General features: G+C 37.7%; 1 protein-coding gene and 1 pseudogene across 2 annotated transcripts in view; one reads left to right on the top strand and one right to left on the bottom strand.

The window, feature by feature from the left end:
- Positions 1 to 22,157, top strand: part of CEP128 (centrosomal protein 128) — a 460,860-nt gene that overhangs the window by 111,358 nt on the left and 327,345 nt on the right. The window lies entirely within an intron of this gene.
- Positions 7,280 to 7,552, bottom strand: LOC104663335 (annotated as a pseudogene).

Raw genomic sequence — 22,157 nt, 5'->3', positions numbered from 1 at the left:
TAAAAAAAAAAAAAACTATGCTGGTTAGATCTAAAAGGTAGAAAAATCCCTTTGCTTTATGTTCATAACCACACGTTGGTCCTCCCTCCCTTCTTTCCTTCCTTCATATTGTTTCTTTTCACTTGCCATAATGGTATGAATTGGAAAAAATCTCAAATATGTGAGCACTAAAAAAATTATTTATAATAGCCTAATAATGCTCTTATTCAAGATTCCTGGCTTTCTCCTTGTCCTAACTGAATAGTCCTTTTTCAATTTCATATGGGTTAGGGGAAGAATTTGAGTCCTCTTGGGTTAGTTTGGTTTAGTTGTATAGAGTTTGGGTGTGAAAAACAATTGGAGGAAAGGTTTTCACAACACATCAAATATTATTGACTGCCTGTTACATGCCAGACACTGTTCTAGGTGCTGGCAACATAGCAAAGAACACAAATGCAGTCGATTCCTTGTTTCTCACAGTGGATCTAAAATTGATGCAGGCTGGGAGCAGTGGCTTGTGCCTGTAGTCTCGGCTACTCAGGAGAATGAGGTGAGAAGATTGCTTGAGCCAGGAGTTCAAGGCTCCAGCGAGCTGTGATTGTGCCACTGCATCCCAGCCTAGGCGACACAGTAAGACTCTGTCTCTAAAAAATAAGTAAATAAAAATAAAATTGATGCAGAAAGTTCTTTGAGTTTGTCTTGCTTCTAAGAATAAATTTCTTTTTGAGAATGAAAGTTTTTTTTTTCCAGTTGCCATTGCAAAGGACATCACAAAGACAGTGTTTATCCCTGTAAGACATTAACATTAACTAGTCTTATTTTTTCTGATTTTCTTTTTTCAAAGAATAAAATAGTTAACTAAATTTGCAACTGTTTCTGACTTAGTGACACTTCTGATTATGCTTTATTTTTCATTGTAAAAGAACTGTTAAGGTAGAACAAGTGTGCTGTCCGTATCACTAATGTTCTTATGACACCTTTTGGAGGCCATTTGAATATCTTTTTTCCCAAGCTATACTCAAAGTGATGTCTCATGCAGACTTTGTGAGATATTAGGTTATAGATTACTAGATTGTAACCTCTAACAATTGAAATTTTTTCCTGAAATTTAGTCTCTGCTTTATTTTTAGAGAATATTGGGTAGTATGAAGATGTTGCCTTATACATTCTATTAAAAAAGACCGATTACTCTTCTTTAGTTGCTTTTCAGAGACCAAATATGAATAAAAAAGATGCACAAAATGAGATCATTGGTCAGGCCCAAGAACATATATATAGTAACAGTTCTTTTGACTTAATCATTAATGTCTTTCTTTTTAACCTTCATTTTCTGACACCTCTCCTACAGAACCTCATATGTGGTCTTGTCAAATAATTCCTTTTTTCCTAAACTTCCCTACTCAGTTCCACCATTTTTTTCCTTTGTTCCAGTTGTTCATTGTTTCTGTAAACAACTTTGCATGTCTTTTCTTTTTGTGGAAATCCTAAACTTTTTCCACCATGAAGTCTTTTTGGATTATATCAGCTGTAAGTGATCGTTCTTCTTTCTGAATAATCCTTTTGTCCATATCACTAATATACTTATGGCACCTTTCTCACAGTCTCTTGAAGTAATCTGGGTATGTTTTGTTAGACATTTCAAAGTGGGGCCAGGAATGGTGGCTCACTGCCTATAATCCCAGAACTTTGAGAGGCCAAGGCAGGTGGATCACCTGAGGTCAGGAGTTCGAGACAAGCCTGGACAACATGGTGAAACCCCATCTCTACTAAAGATACAAAAATTAGTCAGGTGTGGTGGCAGGTGCCTGTAATCCTAGCTACTTGGGAGGCTGAGGCAGGAGAATTGCTTGAACCTGGGGGGGAGGTTGCAGTGAGCCAAGACTGCATCACTGCAACTCCAGGAAGGGTGACAGAGACTCCATCTCAAAAATAATAATAATAATAATAATAATAAAAAAATGCACAGTGGGCCAAAATAAAGTAGAAAAGGAGACTCAGAAAAAAGCCAGCTGCACTGTCACCAAGACAGAGTGAACTTTGGTGCCCTTACCTTGGTGGAGACATCATGTTTCAAGGTCTTGTCCTCATATCTGGAAACTTGAGTCTTCTGTGTGTGACCCAGGAGACTGGTTCATGTTAACAATGAAACTCAAAAGAGAGAAGTATAGGTCAGTGCAAAAGTAATTGCAAAAACCGAGATTACTTTTGCACTGACCTAATATACAAAAGAGTACCACTTCACTGGTTTACCCTGTGGGAGTCCTATACAGATATGAAAACATCATTCTTTTATGCAGGGCACCAATCTCCTAATTTTCTGACTTTAGAATTAGTAACCAAAAAATTGCTTAATGAACACAGAATCAGAGAATAATGATGTCTTAAGGGTTATTTGTTCATAGTTTTAGTAGAACTTCTCAACCTCCTACCTCCCTTTTTACAGAGTCCTTCTAACCAGAGATACTGTTTACTTCAGCTAGATTCTATCCCTTTATTCCTGGAGTGTGTTGAACTGACATCTCTTCTCATTCCAGCAATCTTCTATGCTTTCGCTCTGATGCTCAGTCTTACGTTTAATTTTTCTTTTGATATGTTGCTGTGCACAGATTTTGCTCTGGGCCACTTACTAGTATGCACTGATGTTATAATTCAGAGTTGTGGCATTCTGGGAGCCACTCATGAATTTAAAGCTTCTATTCCTGTTCAGATTATAAATGGGTTAAGAACCAAGTTTTGTCTCTGTGTCCTTGTGTGTTCCCACACAGTCTTACCTATACTAGGTACTTAATTAGTATTTATTGAATGAAATAATATGTTGTAAAAAGTTTATGTTTTTTTTAAAGCTAATATTTGCTCTCTAGTCATTTCTTAAAAGCACATCCATTTCTGGAAGATTTGTCAGTATTTAATGGGACCTTTGCTGTATCTTACTAATTGCTTTAGTTTTTGTTGATCCAGAATATGTATTTCAAGCAGTTGTTTTACATTAGAGAAAAACAGTAAAAATGGCTCTTAAAAAAACAATGGAAGGAAGCTACATTTGAGTTTGCATAATTTACCTTTTAAATTGTACCTAAGACCTTAAATCTGTATATGCATAGAAAATACTAAGTACACTTTTCCCTTCTTCTAAACTCAAGTTGAACCTCATTAACCTTGATAGCCTATTTGTATTCATAAGAATTCCAAGCATCCTTGATCAATGATTTCCCCTGATTTAATCTTTGCCTCCATCTTCCATCAACTTACTCTTCTTGAAAAATACTTGACTTTAAAATTCAAGGAAGAACTTCAAAGAAAGAAAAAAACAAGGTGCTGAACATAGTTTAGATTAAATGTTGAAAGTGATAATTGAGTGACAACTGACATGATAATTCATTAGCAGAAACTCGAGACTATAATAGGAGATTTTAATTTGTTTAAAAAAGAGGATGGTAGAAAAGAGAAAGGATAGTCAATAATACCTTATTTTTATGATTAGTACAATACAAACAGAAGGAAAGTTGTTTCTGTTACCATTCTTTTAGTATAAACTCTTGATTCATGCATTTCTTCCATAGAGCTGACCATTTTACTGTACGATGACAATGCCTGCTTCAATATTACTTTTAATAATGAGATTAAACCCTCTTTGGAGACCAAATAGAGACCTTAGAGACCTTAATTACCCTGCTTGTAATTTCATATTCTACTGCATTTTTAAAATCTTCATTTCTTCCTTATCTAAGTGCATATTGTAAAATATGCTATTACCTGAATAGGAAGTTATTTTTAATACCTAGATTAGATTATAAAGAAAACAAACATCGGCCACAAACATTGGCCACAACTTTGTAGAGAGAAGCTATTAATAAAGTTATTGCATCTAGTGGAAAGGAGGTCTGTTTCTATTATTAACCAAATTTACTCTGATTTGTGGACAGGTTACTAAATGCTCCATACTTCTGTATTTTTCACAAAGATGACTATTGGCAGAGATTTATTTATTTATTTATTTATTTATTTATTTATTTATTTATTTATTTTTTGAGACAGAATATTGCTCTGTCACCCAGGCTGGAGTACAGTAGTGCGATCTCAGCTCACTGCAACCTCTGCCTCCTGGGTTCAAGTGATTCTCCCGCTTCAGCTTCCTGAGTAGCTGGGATTACAGGCATGTACCATCAGGCCTGGCTAATTTTTGTATTTTTGGTAGAGATGGGGTTTCACCATGTTGGCCAGGCTGGTCTCGAACTCCTGATCTCGTGATCCACCTGCCTTGGCCTTCTAAAGTGCTGGGATTACAGGTGTGAGCCACCATGCCCGGCCGAGATGTTCTGCAAGTAAAAACCTATAACTAAATAAACCTTTATACCTATTAGAAGACTTGGTTTAATTCGCAGATCTTTTGTCTATATGAGAAAATGAATTTTGGGAGTTATGAAGAAAAGTAGTTTTTCTGTTTTCTTTAACTCTTTGAGTTGTGTGGATAGTTCTACAAAGTCAGAATGCAGAAATGGACTGAATATTTTATTTTTTTCTTGAACGTATTACTAATACATTAGTTTGTAATTATTACTAATTACTAATTAGTTTGTGTTTATTACTAATACATTAGTCATTTGAATGTCAGTAAAACAGTTTAGAAATAAGGTATCTATTTTCAAGTTTCTTTGTTTTCTGAAACCATAATAATTTCTGCCTTATGTTTTTTACATATAAATTAAATAGGGCTGGGCATGATGGCTCACGCCTGTAATCCCAGCACTTTGGGAGGCTAAGGCTGGTGGATTGCCTGAGCTTAGAAGTTCAAGACCAGCCTGGGCAACATAGTGAAACCCCATATCTACAAAAAATACAAAAAATAGCTGGGAGTGGTAGCATGTGCCTGTAATACCAGTTACTTGGGGGGTGATATGGTTTGGCTGTGTCCCCACCCAAATCTAATCTTGAATCCCCACTGTTGTGGGAGGGACCAGGTGGGAGGTAATTGAATCATGGGGGCAGGTCTTTCCTGTACTGTTCTTATGATAGTGAATAAGTCTCATGAGATCTGATGGCTTTATAAAGCTGAGTTTCCCTGCACAATCTCTCTTCTCTTGTCTGCCACCATGTAAGACACGCCTTTCACCTTCTGCCATGACTGTGAAGCTCCCCCAGCCACGTGGACTTGTCCTCTTTCTTTTGTAAATTGCCCAGTCTCGGGTATATCTTTATCAGCAGCATGAAAACAGAATAATACAGCAAATTGGTACCAGGAGTGGAGAACTGCTGTAGATACACAAAAATGTTGAAGCGACTTTGGAACTGGGTAACAGGCAGGGGCTGGAACAGTTTGGAAGACTCAAAAGAATACAGGAAAATGTGGGAGAGTTTGGAACATTCTATAAACTTGTTGAATGGCTTTGCCCAAAATGCTGATAGCATTATGGACAATAAAGTCTAGGCTGAGGTGGTCCCAGATGGAAACGAGCAACTTGTTTTGAACAGGAGTAAAGGTGACTCTTGTTAAGTTTTAGCAAAGAGACAGGTGGCATGTTGCTCCTCCCCTTGAGATTTGTGGAGCTTTGAACTTGAGAGAGATGTTTTAGGATATCTGTCAGAAGAAATTTTTAAGCAGCAAAGCATTCAAGAGGTGACTTGGGTGCTATTAAAGGCATTCAGTTTTATAAGGGAAGTAGAACATAAAAGTTTGGAGAATTTGCAGGCTGACAATGCAATAGGAAAGAAAATCCCATTTTCTGGGGAGAAATTCAAGCTGGCTGCAGAAATTTGCATAAGTAATGAGGAGCTGAATGTTAACCTCCAAACAATGGGGAAAATGTCTCCAGGGCATATCAGAGACTTTTGCAGTAGCCCATCCCATCACAGGCCCAGTGGCCTAGGAGGAAAACATGGTTTCATGGGCCAGGCCCAGGGTCCTTGTGGGGTGTGCAGCCTAGGAACTTGGGGTTTTGCATCCCAGCTGCTCCAGCCATGGCTGAAAGGGGCCAATGAAGAGCTCAGGATGTGGCTTCAGAGGGTGCAAGCCCCAAGCCTTGGCAGCTTCCATGTGGTGTTGAGTGTATGGGTGCAGAGAAGTCAAGAATTGAGGTTTGGGAACCTCCACCTAGATTTCAGAGGATATATGGAAATGCCTGGGTGCTTGCTGCAGAGGCGGGGCCATCGTGGAGAACTTCTGCTAGGGCAGTGTGGAAGGGAAATGTGGGGTTGGAACCCCGGCACATAATCCCTACTACAGCACTGCCTAGTGGAGCTGTGAGAAGAGGGCTACTGTCTTCTCTTCCAGACCCCAGCATGGTAGATCCATGAACAGCTTGCACTGTGTACCTGGAAAAGCCTCAGATACTCTATGCCAGTCCATGAGAGCAGCCATGAGGGGAGCTCTACCCTACAAAGCCACCGGGGCAGAGCTGTGCAAGGCCGTGGGAGCCGACCTCTTGCATCAGCATGACCTGGATATGAGACATGGAATCAAAGGAGATCCTTCTGGAGTTTTTGTTTATTTTTTCCAAGCCAAACTCGATCCAGCTTTATTAAAGATACTTTCTATAAACAATCATGGTATTTCAGGCAGTACATGGGCAGACAATCGTTGACAGTATACAACAACTTTCAAACTCCCTTCTTCAATGGACTACCGAAAATCAGAAAGCCACTATAAAACCCAATGAAGTCTTCATCTGATGCCCTGAAGAGGGAAAGTTTAGAATAAGGGTTGACCTTTCACATTTAACATGTTGTTTAACAGCTTTTCACAAGCCGACCCTGACTTTCAGGAAGTGAAATGAAAATGGCAGAATTTATCTGAAGATCCACAATCTAGAAATGGAACCACTGCTGTTTTGACAGTTGCCATCTCAGCGGCATCACTGGAAAGTCCAGATTGCCTGACACACTGGTAACCAATGACTAGGGGTCAGGTCCCAGTAGCTGTCTGGGCTTAAGGGAGTTAAGTCTATGCTGAAAGATGGAAAGGGAGAAGAGAACATAGAAATGAATTTGTTTTTCCATAGCACAAGGCTTTTGTGCCAAGGTGGCCATGTGTGTCAAAGTCAGGGAATCCCTCCTCCTGGGAGCCAAGAGGAAGTCTCCCAAAACTAGAAGGGAAAGGTGTTTTCCCCACATCAATCCAGCTTTGGAGACATTCTATTAGTGACATATCCCCCTTCCCCCAAAACCAACAACGAAGTGTTCTGTGTGCTAACAACATAGCTTTAAAAAGAAAGTAAAATTCTGCAGTTTTATAAAACTTGATAAAAAATAGTATTTCAAACTGTGCAGTCACCAGAAGTACACAGTTATCAAAAATACACACACTTCACTTGGCATCTCCAGCACCTTCAGTTTTCTGTGCCTGGTCTGTTTTGGCATCTCTATTTTCTGCAGGGCTTTTCCCCTCCTTGCCAGCATCAGCTTTTCCCTTTTTCCCTTTGGGTACCTTCTCTCCCTTCTTTGCAGGGGCCTTTTTAGGCTTGGGCTCTGGCTTTGGAGGAGCAGGTTTAGCAGACAACCTCGTAGATCTTCTCTGTGATTCGTCCTTCACCTTGGCTTTATCTCCTTTAGCATCCCCTTCAGCCTTTCTCTTGGGCATGGTGACAGTGGCAATGGTGGCGAGACGTAGGCGCTGGACGCTGGATGCAGTGGCGCATGGACTTTGGTTGGTCAGGGGGTCATTCTCGCCTCTTCTTCACGTTGCTCCTATTTTGAAGTTTTAAGATTTGACTTCTCTGTTGGAGTTCAGACTTGCATGGGGCCAGTAGCCCCTTTGTTTTGGCCAATTTCTCCCATTTGGAATGGCTGTATTTACTCAATGTCTGGACCCCCATTGTATCTAGGAAGTAACTAACTTCCTTTTGCTTTTACAGGCCTCGTAGGCGGAGGAGACTTGCTTTGTCTCAGATGAGACTTTGGACTTTGGACTTTTGAGTTGAGACTTTGGGGGACTGTTGGGAAGGCATGATTGGTTTTGAAATGTGAGGACATGAGATTTGGAGGGGCCGGGGCGGAATGATATTATTTGGCTCTGTCCCCACCCAGATGTCATCTTGGATCCCCATGTGTTGTGGGAGGTACCCGGTGGGAGGTATTTGAGTCACGGGGGCAGGTCTTTCCTGTGCTGGTCTCGTGATCATGAATAAGTCTCGTGAGATCTGATGGTTTTGTAAAGTGGAGTTTCCCTGGACAAGCTCCTTTCCCTTGTCTACCACCATGTCAGATGTGCCTTTCATCTTCCGCCATGATTGTGAGGCTTCCCCAGCCATGTGGAACTGTAAGTCCTTTAAACCTCTTTCTTCTGTAAATTGCCCAGTCTCAGGTATGTCTTTATCTGCAGTGTGAAAATGGAGTAATACAGAGGGCTGAGACAGGAGAATCACTGGAATCTGGGAGGCCAAGACTGCAGTGAGCCATGTTCACATCACTTCACTCCAGTCTGGGTGAAAGAGCAAGACTTCATCTCTTAAAAAAAAAAAATTAAATGAGGCCTTGTGATTCTTAGCTTTGTGTGCAGCTTTGTGTGTGTGTGTGTGTGTGTGTGTGTGTGTGTGTGATATATAACTTGAGTTCCTGAGAAAATATGAAGTATGATAACTTTTTATTATCTATGGATCTATTGAATATTTAAAGCAATTTGAAAGATAAAATACAGCTTTGGAGATAATTATTTGAGGACTTGCTATGGAAAAGTGGGTGACACTAAACAAGTGAGGTAATGTTCCTTGAGTATCTGAGTAATTAAGAGTTATTCAATGCTTGTCTACCTGAAATAGCATTGAAAGAGGGTTAGTATTCTTTATAATGAGCCCATTTTAACTGTTCATATGTTATTCCTGTAGTCTTTATAGTTTCCTTATCTTTAGAGTGATTTTAACTTGATAGCATATCATTTTAAGTAGCAAATTAAGTTGTTTTATAGTTATTTGTTTTCAGGTAGTTCTCTCTAAGGGCATAAGGAAATGAGATTGTATTCAGTCTTAAACAATGACAAAATTCACCAGGTCTATTATGCTCTTCAGAACATTCAAATAGTACAAATTATCTTTCTAAAAAGTAAAGCTGACTTATTCATATGCACCAAGAAAACAGTGCTAATATGTAACATATGACTAATATAAACAATGGTCAACATTAGGAAGTTTTTTTCAAGGGCATTGAATGTGTTTAATTTCTAGTACTTTACTTGGGTGAAGAATGTGTTCATATCATAGAATATCTTATTTTGGGGGAACCTATAATGATAAAATGTTAGACTATAGTTTGGTCTTCCTTAGAGAAGATTAATAAATTTGGCAAACTTGTGGCAATTCCCATTAAAGGAAGAGAAACAGTTTCTGCTTTTGTGAGTGTTGGACTAGTGTTTTGTAGAGTAAACCTTATACTGGTACAATTTAGAAAAGCTGATGAGGACATATTTTTAAAAATATGTTTGAAGGTTTCAGAGAGCTACCTCTAGGCAGCAAGGACAGGAGGGTTCAAGTATTTTGTTTTGTTTGGGAGGCAAGTACAGAGTGGCAATTCTGACATTTGGCACTACTTTTCTCCTGAGGTGTTTTCTGATTCATAAGGAGAGCTCATAGGCCCACTGAAGAGAAAGAGCTCTGGTAAATATTTCACAATTGGGATACTTAGAGGGCTAAGCCCTAGGAGTCTGAATGAACTCAAAATACACTCACTCACAAAGACTGTAGCATTGTAACATAGGCCTAGTTCATTGACCTTCTTTGGATATGTAGGCTAATTTTTTTTCAAATTTAGAAGTTTTTAGCTATTATTTATTTCAATATTTTTCTCTTCTTTCTCTCCTTTTTCTTCTGTTCTTACCTTTACATGTCTGTCAATAAACTACATTTCTCTGAGTCAGTGTTTATCTTTATTTTATCTCTCTCTCCATCAGATTGCATCATATCTGTTGATTATCTTCGAGTTTGTGGATTCTTTCTTCTGCCAACTCAAACCTCACTACTGGGTCTTTCAAGTGAGTTTCTTTTTTTTTTTTTTTTTTTTGTCACCAGGCTGGGGTGCACTGGAGTGCAGTGGCATGGTCTCCGCTCACTGCGACCTCTGCCTCCCAGGTTCAAGTGATTCCCCTGCCTCAGCCTCCAGAGTAGCTGGGACTAAGGGTGCGTGCCACACACCCCTGCTAATTTTTTGTATTTAGTAGAGATGGGTTTTCACCCTGTTGGCCAGAATAGCCTTGATCTCCTGACCTCATGATCCATCCACCTTGGCCTCCCAAAGTGCTGGGATTACAGGCATGAGCCACCATGCCCAGCCTCAAGTAAGCTTTTTATTATGGTTATTATACTTTTCAATTCCAGAATTTTTGTTTTTCAAAAATAATTTCTATCTCTTTACTGATATCGCTGTTAGATGAGACATTATCTTACATTTTAAAAAATGTTTTTCTTTAGTTTTTTGAATATGTTTATACTAGCTGATTTAAAATCTTTGTTTCCTACGTTTGACATGTAGGCCCGTTCAAAAGGCTGTTTTCTATTGTATCTTCTTTTTCATTTGTATAAGTCACACTTTCCTATTTCCTTGTATGTGTTATAACTTTTTTTGAGATTGGACATTTTAGCTAATTTTTGTATTAACTTTGAATACAGATTCGTTCTCCACCTTTTGCGTTTTTCTGTCTTGGGTGTTTTTAGTAGTTTAGCGAATTGGCTGTAATAGTTCAGTGAAACCTATTTTTCCTGCAGTGTGTAGCCACTGATGTCACTTCTCCATCAGGTGTGCAGTCTCTGTTGCTATCTGGGATAACTAGAGCTTTAACTGGGTTCTCTTTGATTGTCTAGTTCCCTGATATCATTAAGCTTTGGTTGGTCTAATTCTGTTGATATCTCACTCAATTTTTAGCCTCTGCTAATTCACTATTTGCTACCTAGTTTTTCCTTTTTTTTTTTAACCAATAATGTAGCACATACATTGTGGCATAGTCTAAATTAAAGTTGGACCTCTTAGCAGGATTAGGATTTTGCCAATCTTTGGGGCATTCTCAGACTCCCAGAGGTCTCTTAGCTGTCTCTTTGTTTGATTTTTTTGCTAGCTGATCTACTATTTTGCTTGTTGCTACCAGTCTTATAAAATTACCATTTTCTTAGCTGATCACTCTCCAGATTTCCATTGTTTTTGACAATGTCCTTAGCCGTGAATTTCCTCATGCCTTGTTCCAGATAAAATCAGTCTCCTTGGGTAGAACTTTTGAACTCTCTGTTCATAAGGCCTCTCCCTCTCAGCATGATCTTGCACAACTGTAGTGGAGCTTGTGATAGAGACTATAGTCTGCTTTCTGCCAGAATGATACCCCTACTTTGCAAGTAGGGTGCTGGCTGGGTATGGTAGCCCCTGATCATCTCACCTCGCCTCTTCTGTTGTAGAACATTCACTGTTTGAGTGAATTGGGGTATGGGCAATTGGGTCTCCTATTCTTGGCCTGCCACACCTTCTGCTCTACAAGTTGGGGCTGATTGGGGGAAGGAAGCCCCAGTCTTTTAGCTCTGTCTTCCTGGAATAGAGCCTCTGCAATACTAAGCTAGGGGCCTGCCCCTCTGTGGGTGAATCTGTAGCCCTATACTGAGAGCAAGGGTGAGAGGAAACTGTGTGTTTTTGACTATGCCTATCTAGAGTGGAGATTCAGACAACTGAGTTGGGAGGGGACAGGATGGGAATAGCTTGTGACTGAGGTGCCATAGATGCTGACTATTCTTACCAAGATTTAATAGATTGTCTTAAATAAGTATTTATTTAAAAAATGTATACAAATTTAAGGAGTATAAGTGTAGTTTTCTTACATGCATGTATTACATAATGGTGAAATCTGTTTTTTTTTTTTTTTTTTTTTTTTTTTTGTGTGTGTGTGTGTGTGTGTGTGTGTTACCATCATGGGAATAATGCACATTGTACCCATTAAGAAACTTCTCATCTCAAACTTCCCTCCCACCCTCTGGGTCTCCAGTATCTATTATTCCACACTCTATGTCCATGTGTACTCATTATTTACCTTCCACGTATAAATGAGAACACACAGTATTTGACTTTTTGTTTTTGAGTTGTTTCACTTAATCCTAATGGACCCCAGTCCTATCCAGGTTGTTGCAAAAGACATGATTTCCCTCTTTTTTATGACTGAATAGTATTCTGCTGTTTGTTTGTATGTGTGTGTGTGTGTGTGCACGTATACACACACACCACATTTTCAAAAATCTGTTCATCCATTGATGGACATGTACACTGATTCCTTATCTTTGCTGTTGTGAATAGTGCTGCAATAAACATACAAGTGCAGGGATCTTTTTAATGTAATGATTTCTTTTCTTTTCTTTTCTTTCATGTATATTCTCAGTAGTGTGATTGCTGGCTTGAACAGTAGTTCTATTTTTGAAATCTCCATACTGCAATCCATAAAGTTTATACAAATTTACATTTCCATCAACAGTGTACAAGCATTGCCTTTTCCTCTACAACCTCATCAACATCTGTTTTTTTCTTTTTTCATTTTTTTTTTTTTTGATGTTTTAGTAATAACCATTCTGACTAGTATAAGGTGATATCTCATTGTGGTTTTCATTTGTATTTCTCTGATGATTAGTGATGTTGGGCATTTTTTCATATGCTTTTTGGCCGTGTATGTCTTCTTTTGAAAAATGATGGTTCTTGTTCTTTGTCCACTTTTTAATGAACTTATCATTATTGTTATTTTGTTGAGATGTTAGAGTTCCTTGTAAATTCTGTTTATCAGTCAGATGTGTAGTTTACAAATATTTTCTCCTATTCGACAGGTTGTCTGTTCACTCTGTTGATTTTTTTCTCTTGCTGTGCAGAAGCTTTTTTTTTTTTGTTTCTTTTTGCCTTTTTGAGACAGAGTCTCACTCTGTCGCCAAGGCTGGAGTGCAGTGGTGTGATCTCGGCTCACTACAATCTCTGCCTCCCTGGTTCAAGTGATTCTCCTGCCTCGGCCTTCTGAGTAGCAGGGATTATAGGTGTGCGCCACCATTTCCAGCTAATTTTTGTGTTTTCAGTAGAGACAGGATTTCACCATGTTGGTCAGGCTGGTCTTGAACTCCTGCCCTTGTGATCTGCCTGCCTCGGCCTCCCAAAGTGCTGGGTTTATAGGCATGAACCACGCGCCTGGCCCAGAAGCTTTTGAATTTAATTAAGTCCCATTTGTCTGTTTTGTTTTTATTGCTTGTACTTTTGAGATCTTAATTATAATTTCTTTGCTTAGACCAAAGTCCAGAAGAAGTTTTCCTAGGTTTTCTTCTAGTATTTTTATAGCTTCAGGTCTCACATTTAAGTCTTTAACTTACCTTGAGTTGATTTTTGTATATGGTGGGAGGTAATGGAATAAATACATTTTTATTTGCCCTGGGCCCTTAGGACAGTTTCCAGATACAATGAATGTTTTTTTTTTTCTTTTTTTCTTTTTTTTTTTTTACATATATATATATATATATTTTTTTTTTTAACCAAATAATGGTGGGTTGTACTAGAAAGAGGATCTGGTGAGCTCTTTAAACTATCATTCTGAAAGTCCTTTTCTTTGAGAGAATACTGTAACGGAAGAAAATATTTACTCTGAATAATAAGGGGACAAAATAATAGAAAATACAGAAAAGTTCCTAAGAGATATATGGGGCATCGTAAATAGGTCTGAAATTCTAATATAAATATGGATCATTGGAGTCCTAAAGACAGAAAGAGACTAGGGCAGAAGCAATATTTGAAGAGAAAATACATCAATTCACATATTTTAGAAGCTCTAAGAACCCCAAGTAAAATGAATGCAATGAAAATCACATCTAGACATGTTTTTGTGAAATTAGTAAAACCAACCTGAATGAACAGAATCTCAAATGCAGCAAGGGGCAAGGGAGACGTGTTACCTTAGAAGATCAAATTGGAAACAAGAAGATTAGAAAGATGTTTCAAAGTGCTGCAAGAAAATAATTGCCAACCTAGGTTCATAAAGTTCTCTTTAAAAAGTAGAAAATTTCTGCACAACAAAAACTGATTGATTGAATTTCAGCAGAACAGCACTAAGGAAAGTATATAAAATTTTTTTCTCAAGGAGAAACAAAGAACAAAGATATAACAGTTAATGAAGTTCAGTATATGGGATAAAAGTTTGGGAAAAGTCTAGGCGAATATTGACCTAAAAGTAATGCTGTCTCTTATTTAGATTATTTATAAAACTAGAACTGCATCAGTAATACTGCTAATTTTGGAAAGTGTGTATTGTGTTAATATGGTTTAAAGTTCTCAATTCTAAAGTTAAGGAAATTGTAAAGTTACAAATTTATATTTTAACAAATCAGGGATGTATATAGTAATTTTTAGTGTATCACTAAAATAAGAATAATAAATATACAATTTCCAAGCTCATACATGGAAGAAAATAAAACAATTTTAAAAATTAATTATTTCTTTATGAAAACAAAGAAAATCTTCACAACATTTGGAAGAAGAGTGATTTCTTAGGACACCAAAAACATGAATCATAATTGAAAAAAAATTATAAACTAGACGTTAACAAATTTCAAACATACAAAAATCAACTCAAGATGGATTAAGGAGTTAAATGTAAAATGCAAAACTGTAAAAATCCTAGAAGAAAACCTAGGAAATGCCATCGTGTACATAAGCCCTGGCAAAGACTTCATGACAAAGATTCTAAAAGCAATTGCAACAAAAACAAAAATTGGCAAGTGACATCTAACTAAAGAGCTTCTACACAGCAAAAGAAACTATCAACAGAGTAAACAGCCATCCTACAGAATGGGAGAAAACATTTGCAAATTATGCATCTGACAAAGATCTAATATCCAGATTGTGTAAGAAACTTAAATAAATTAATGAGCAAAAACAAACAACCCCATTAAAAAATGGGCAAAGGACATGAAAAGACACTTCTCAAAAGAAGACCTGCACATGGCCAACAAGCATGTGAAAAGATGCTCAACATTACTAATCATTAGACAAATGCAAATCAAACACACAATGAGATACCACCTCACACTGATCAGAATGGCTGTTAATGAAAAGTTAAAAAGCAAAACAAAACAAAACAAAGCAAAACCAAAAACTAAAAAACAGGCTGGGCGCGGTGGCTCACGCTTGTAATCCCAGCACTTTGGGAGGATGAAGTTGTTGGATCACGAGGTCAGGAGTTCCAGACCAGCCTGACCAACATGGTGAAGCCCCGTTTCTACTAAAAATACAAAAGTTAGCCGGGCGTGGTGGCACGTCCCTGTAATCCCAGCTACTCAGGAAACTGAGGCAGGAGAATTGCTTGAACCCAGGAAACGGAGGTTGCAGTGAGCTGAGATCGTGCCATTGTACTCCAGTCTGGGCAACAGAGTGAGACTCTGTCACGTAAACAAAAAACATACAAACAAACAACAACAAGAGGCAAGGTTGTGGAGAAAGGGAACACTTATCCATTGCTGGTTGCAGTGTAGATTAGTTTACCCACTGTGGAGAGCAGTTTCAAGATTTCTCAAAGAGCTGAGAACAGAACTACCATTATACCCAGAAATCCCATTACTGGGTATATACCCAAAGGAATATAAGGCTTTCTACCATAAAGACACATACGTGTCTATGTTCATTGTGACACTGTTCACAATAGCAAAGAAATGGAGTCAACCTACATCCCCATCAACAGTGGACTGGATAAATAAAGTGTGATACATACATTCCATGGAATACTATGCAGCCATAAAACTTATGAAATCATGTCCTTTGCAGCAACATAAATGGAGCTACTGGAGGTCATTATTCTGAGCCAATTAACTCAGGAACAGAAAACCAAATACTGCATGTTCTCTCTTATAAGTGGGAGCTAAACACTGAGTACACATGGGCACAAAGAAAGGAACAATAGACACCGTGGCCTACTGGAGGGTGGAGGATGATAGAAGAGTAAGGATTGAAAAACTATATATTGGGTACTATGTAAATCCCCATGACATACAATTTACCCATGTAACAAACCTGCACATGTGCCCTGGAACCTAAAATAAAAATTGGAAAAAATTTAAAAACATAAATATTGTGGAAAATCAAAAAGATAAAGTTTTTGCTTTATTCAAGGTACCAAAGGACAGTTATCTATCTATCTACCTACCTACCTACCTACCTACCTACCTACCTACCTACCTATCTAGATAATACACACACACACACACACACACACACACACACACACACACGCACACACACACAGACAGAAAAGAGATAATAACCAAAGGACTGTTACCTGTCTATCTGGATAATACATACATACAGACACACCCACACTCTATCACACACACACACACATATACACACACATATATATACACACACACACACAAACTAGGTCTTCTGCCCTAGTCTGTCTTCTGCCTATATATATATATATACACATACACACACACATATATATACACATATATATGTATGTCATTTTCCACGTGATTTTAAAATAACTTTTTAAAATAAAGCAACAGGTACCAATAAAGAACTTGTAAAAATTCAACATCTGTTAGTTAGAGAAACTCTTAATAAAAATGATGAGATGGAAACTTAATCTCAAAACAAACAAACAAAAATCAAAAACCAAGACTCCTGGTGAGGCTGTAGAGACATAGGAACCCTTTTACACTGTTGGTGGGAATGTAAATTAGTTCAACCATTATGGAAGACAGAGTGGCAATTCCTCAAAGACCTAAAACCAGACCAGAAATACCATTTGACTCAGCAATCCCATTACAGGGTATATACCCAAAGGAATAAAAATCATTCTGTTATAAAGATACATACACATGTATGTTCATTACAGCACAATAGCAAAGATGTGGAATCAACCCAAATGCCCATCAATGATAGGCTGGATAAAGAAAATGTGGTACATATATACCATGGAATATGATGCAGCCATAAAAAGGAATGAGATCATGTCCTTTGTAGGGACATGGATGGAGCTGGAAGCCATTAACCTCAGCAAACTAATACAGGAACAAAAAAACAAACACCGCGTGTTCTCACTTACAAATGGGAGCTGAACAAGGAGAACACATGGACACAGGGAAGAGAACAACACACACTGTGGTCTGTTGGGGGTGTCAGGGGAGGGAGAGAATCAGGAAAAATAGCTAATGCATGCTAAACTTAATACCTAGGTGACGGGTTGATAGGTACAGCAAACCACCATGGCACCCATTTACGTGTGTAACATACCTGCACATCCTACACATGTATCTCAGAACTTAAAATAAATAAAAATTCTTTCGTCAAAGAAAAGCCCAGGATCAGATGGGTTCACTGTGGAATTCGACCAAATGTATGAAGAATTAATACCAATCTTCCCCAAGTATTTTTAAAAACTGAAGAGATGGCAATTATCACTAATGCATTGTAAAAGGCCAACATTACTTTGTTACCAAAACCAGACACGGACATAACATAAAAAGAAAACTACAGGACAACATTCCTGATGAACATAGATGGGAAAGAAAAAGACCTCAACAAAATACAAGGAAATCAAATCGATTTCTTGTAGGAAGCATATAGTTAGGTCATGTTTTTAAAAATCCATTCAGTCAATCTGTATCTTTTAATTTGAGAATTTTATTTATTAACGTTCAGGTGTATTATTGATATGTGAGTTATTTTTCTTGTCGAATTGTTAATTGTTTTCTGGTGGTTTTGTATATTCTTTATTCCTTTCTTTTTCTTTTATTGTCCTTGTGGTTTGCTGATTTTCTGTGGTGGTACCAATTTGAGTTTTTTTTTTTCATTTTTATGTTTGCTTTTTTCAATGAGTTTTATATTTTCATGTGTTTTCATCATGGTAACTGCTGTCCTTTCACTTCCAGATTTAAGACTCCCTTGAGCATTTCTTGCAATAGTGGTGTAGTTTTGAATTCCCTCAGGTTTGGCTTGTCTGTGAGAGAATTTATTTATTTTTTATGTATGAAGAATAATATTATTGGTTATGGTTTCTTAGCCCGCCTTTTTTTCTCCCTTTTGTACCTCAAATATATACTCCCAATCACTCTTGGTATATAAAGTTTCTGAAGAGAAGTTCACTGTTAGTCTGATGTGGGCTCATTTATAAGTGATTAGATGCGTTTCTCTTGCTGGTTTTAGAATTTCCTCATTGTGATTCACTTTAGACAGTTTGACTATAATGTGCCATGGAGAATATCTTTTTGCATTGTGTCTTATTGGGGATCCGTGGGCCATCTGTATCTTGTCTAAATATTTTTCAAGACTTGAGAAGTTTTTATCTATCATTTTGTTAAGTAGGTTTTTGTGTCACTTTCTTTCCTCTTCACCTTAGTTGTACTGGTAATTCATATATTTGGTCACTTTTTGGTAACTCACATATCATGTATGCCCTGTTCTTTTTTTAAAAATTCTGACTGAATCATTTTAAAGGACTGGTCTTCAATTTCTGAGATTCTTCTGCTTGGTCTAGTCTGTTATTGAAGCCTTCAAGTGTGTTTTGTATTTCATTCAAGGAATTCTTCAGTTCCAGAATTCTTGCCTGTTTCTTTTCTCTGATATCTGTATCATTCATAAATTTCTCATTTATATCCCAAATTGTTTTTCTGACTTCCTTCTATTTTTATTTGTAATTTTTTTTGTCTTTCACTGAGCTTCTTTAGCTTCACAGTTTTGAATTGTGTTTTCAGGATTATGTGATTTTTTTCTTTTGTTTGAGATATTTTGCTAGGGAATTACTGTTTTCCTTTGAAGGTGTTGTATTTCCTTGCTTTTTCATAGTTCCTGTGTTTTTACATTGATATTTGTATATCTGTCGTGATAGTGGTTTTTTTTTTTTTTTTTGCTTCCCCTTTTTTATTTGAAAAATTAAACTCCAACTTCTCCAAAATTGTTAGCAATAATGCACTAGTTGTGTTAACTGAGGCCATGGAAGAGGAAAAACCTCTACAGCTTATTGTGAGGTGAGTTTTTTCAATCCCAACTGAGAAATGACATTTCATGGGAAGGTTGGTTGGGGAGTCCTAATAGACCTTCACACCATGTAGATTTTCTTTCTTTTTTTATTATTTTTTAAAATTTTCTTTATAAGTGGTAGTTTATTTACAAGTTTTTTTTTTTATACTTTATGTTCTAGGGTACATGTGCACAATGTGCAGGTTTATTATATATGTGTTCATGTGCCATGTTGGTGTGCTGCACCCATTAACTCATCATTTACATTAGGTATATTGCCTAATGCTATCCCTCTCCCCTCCCACCACCCCACAACAGGCCCCGGTGTGTGATGTTCCCCATCCTGTGTCTAAGTGATCTCATTGTTCAATTCCCACCTATGAGTGAGAACATGTGGCATTTGGTTTTCTGTTCTTGTGACAGTTTGCTGAGGATGATGGTTTCCATCCAGCTGCATCCATGTCCCTACAAAGGACACGAACTCATCCTTTTTTATGGCTGCATAGTATTCCATGGTGTATATGTGCCACATTTTCTTAATCCAGTCTGTCATTGATTGACATTTGGGTTGGTTCCAAGTCTTTGCTATTGTGAATAGTGCCGCAATAAACATACGTGTCCATGTGTCTTTATAGCAGCATGATTTATAATCCTTTGGGTATATACCCAGTAATGGGATGGCTGGGTCAAATGGTATTTCTAGTTCTAGATGCTTGAGGAATCACCACACTGTCTTCCACAATGGTTGAACTAGTTTACAGTCCCACCAACAGTGTAAAAGTGTTCCTATTTCTCCACATCCTCTCCAGCACCTGTTGTTTCCTGACTTTTTAATGATTGCCGTTCTAACTGGTGTGAGATGGTATCTCATTGTGGTTTTGATTTGCTTCTCTGATGACTAGTGATGCTGAGCATTTTTTTCATGTGTCTGTTGGCTGCATAAATGTCTTCTTTTGAGAAGTGTCTGTTCATATCCTTCACCCACTTTTTGATGCGGTTGTTTGTTTTTTTCTCGTAAATTTGTTTGAGTTCTTTGTATGTTCTGGATGTTAGCATTTTGTCAGATGAGTAGATTGCAAAATTTTTCTCCCATTCTATAGGTTGCCTGTTGACTCTGATGGTAGTTTCTGTTGCTGTGCAGAAGCTCTTTAGTTTAATTAGATCCCATTTGTCAATTTTGGCTTTTGTTGCCATTGCTTTTGGTGTTTTAGATATGAAGTCCTTGCCCATGCCTATGTCCTGAATGATATTGCCTAGGTTTTCTTCTAGGGTTTTTATGGTTTTAGGCCTAACATTTAAGTCTCTAATCCATCTTGAATTAATTTTTGTATAAGGAGTAAGGAAGGGATCCAGTTTCAGCTTTCTATTCATGGCTATTCATAGCCAGTTTTCCCAGCACCATTTATTAAATAGGGAATCCTTTCCCCATTTCTTGTTTTTGTCAGGTTTGTCAAAGATCAAATGGTTGTAGATGTGAGGTATTATTTCTGAGGACTCTGTTCTGTTCCATTGGTCTATATATCTGTTTTGATACCAGTATCTTGCTTTGGTTACTGTATCCTTGTAGTATAGTTCGAAGTCAGGTAGTGTGATGCCTCCAGCTTTGTTCTTTTGGCTTAGGATTGTCTTGGCAACGCAGGCTCTTTTTTTGGTTCCATATGAACTTTAAAGTAGGCTTTTCTAATTCTGTGAAGAAAGTCATTGGTAGCTTAATGGGGATGGCATTGAATCTATGAATTACCTTGGGCAGTATGACCATTTTCACGATATTGATTCTTCCTCTCCATGAGCATGGAATGTTCTTCCATTTGTTTGTGTCCTCTTTTATTTCACTGAGCAGTGGTTTGTAGTTCTCCTTGAAGAGGTCCTTCACATCCCTTGTAAGGTGGATTCCTAGGTATTTTATTCTCTTTGAAGCAATTGTGAATGGGAGTTCATTCATGATTTGTCTCTCTGTCTGTCTGTTATTGGTGTATAAGAATGTTTGTGATTTTTGCACATTGATTTTGTATCCTGAGACTTTGCTGAAGTTGCTTATCAGCTTGAGGAGATTTTGGGCTGAGATGATGGGGTTTTCTAAATAGATCATCATGTCATCTGCAAACAGGGACAATTTGACTTCTTCTTTTCTTAACTGAATACCCTTTATTTCTTTCTGTTGCCTGATTGCCCTGGCCAGAAGTTCCAACTCTATGTTGAATAGGAGTGCTGAGAGAGGGCATCCCTGTTTTGTACCAGTTTTTAAGGGGAATGCTTCCAGTTTTTGCCCATTCAGTATGATATTGGCTGTGGATTTGTCATAAATAGCTCTTATTATTTTGAGATACGCTCCGTCAATACCGAATTTATTGAGAGTTTTTGGCATGAAGGGTTGTTGAATTTTGTCAAAGGCCTTTTCTGTATCTATTGAGATAATCATGTGGTTTTTGTCTTTGGTACTGTTTATATGCTGGGTTATATTAATTGATTTACATATGTTGAACCAGCCTTGCATCCCAGGGAGGAAGCCCACTTGATCATGGTGGATAAACTTTTTGATGTGCTGCTAAATCCGGTTTGCCAGTATTTTATTGAGGATTTTTGCATCGATGTTTGTCAGGTATATTGGCCTAAAATTTTCTTTTTTTGTTGTGTCTTTGCCAGGCTTTAGTATCAGGATGATGTTGGCCTCATAAAATGAGTTAGGGAGGATTCCCTCTTTTCCTATTGATTGGAATCATTTCAGAAGGAATGGTACCAGCTCCTCCTTGTACCTCTGGTAGAATTCAGCTGTGAATCCATCTGGTCCTGGACTTTTTTTGGTTGGTAGGCTATTAATTATTGCCTCAATTTCAGAGCCTGTTGTCGGTCTGTTCAGGGATTCAATTTCTTTCTGGTTTAGTCTTGGGAGGGTGTATGTGTCCAGGAATTTATCCATTTCTTCTAGGTTTTCTAGTTTATTTGCATAGAGGTATTTATAGTATTCTTTGATGGTAGTTTGTATTTCTGTGCGGTTGGTGGTGATATCCCCTTTATCACTTTTTATTGTGTCTATTTGATTCTTCTCTCTTTTCTTCTGTATTTGTGTTGCTAGCAGTCTATCAATTTTGTTGATCTTTTCAAAAAACCAGCCCCTGGATTCATGGATTTTTTGAAGGTCTTTTTGTTCTCTATCTCCTTCAGTTCTGCTCTAATCTTAGTTATTTCTTGCCTTCTGCTAGCTTTTGAATGTGTTTGCTCTTGCTTGTCCAGGTCTTTTAATTGTGATG

This window comes from Rhinopithecus roxellana, chromosome 5, assembly GCF_007565055.1.
Source record: "Rhinopithecus roxellana isolate Shanxi Qingling chromosome 5, ASM756505v1, whole genome shotgun sequence".
Taxonomy (NCBI): Eukaryota; Metazoa; Chordata; class Mammalia; order Primates; family Cercopithecidae; genus Rhinopithecus; species Rhinopithecus roxellana.
Note: the sequence above shows the minus strand (reverse complement) of the source record. Positions and strands in the feature narration are given on the sequence as shown.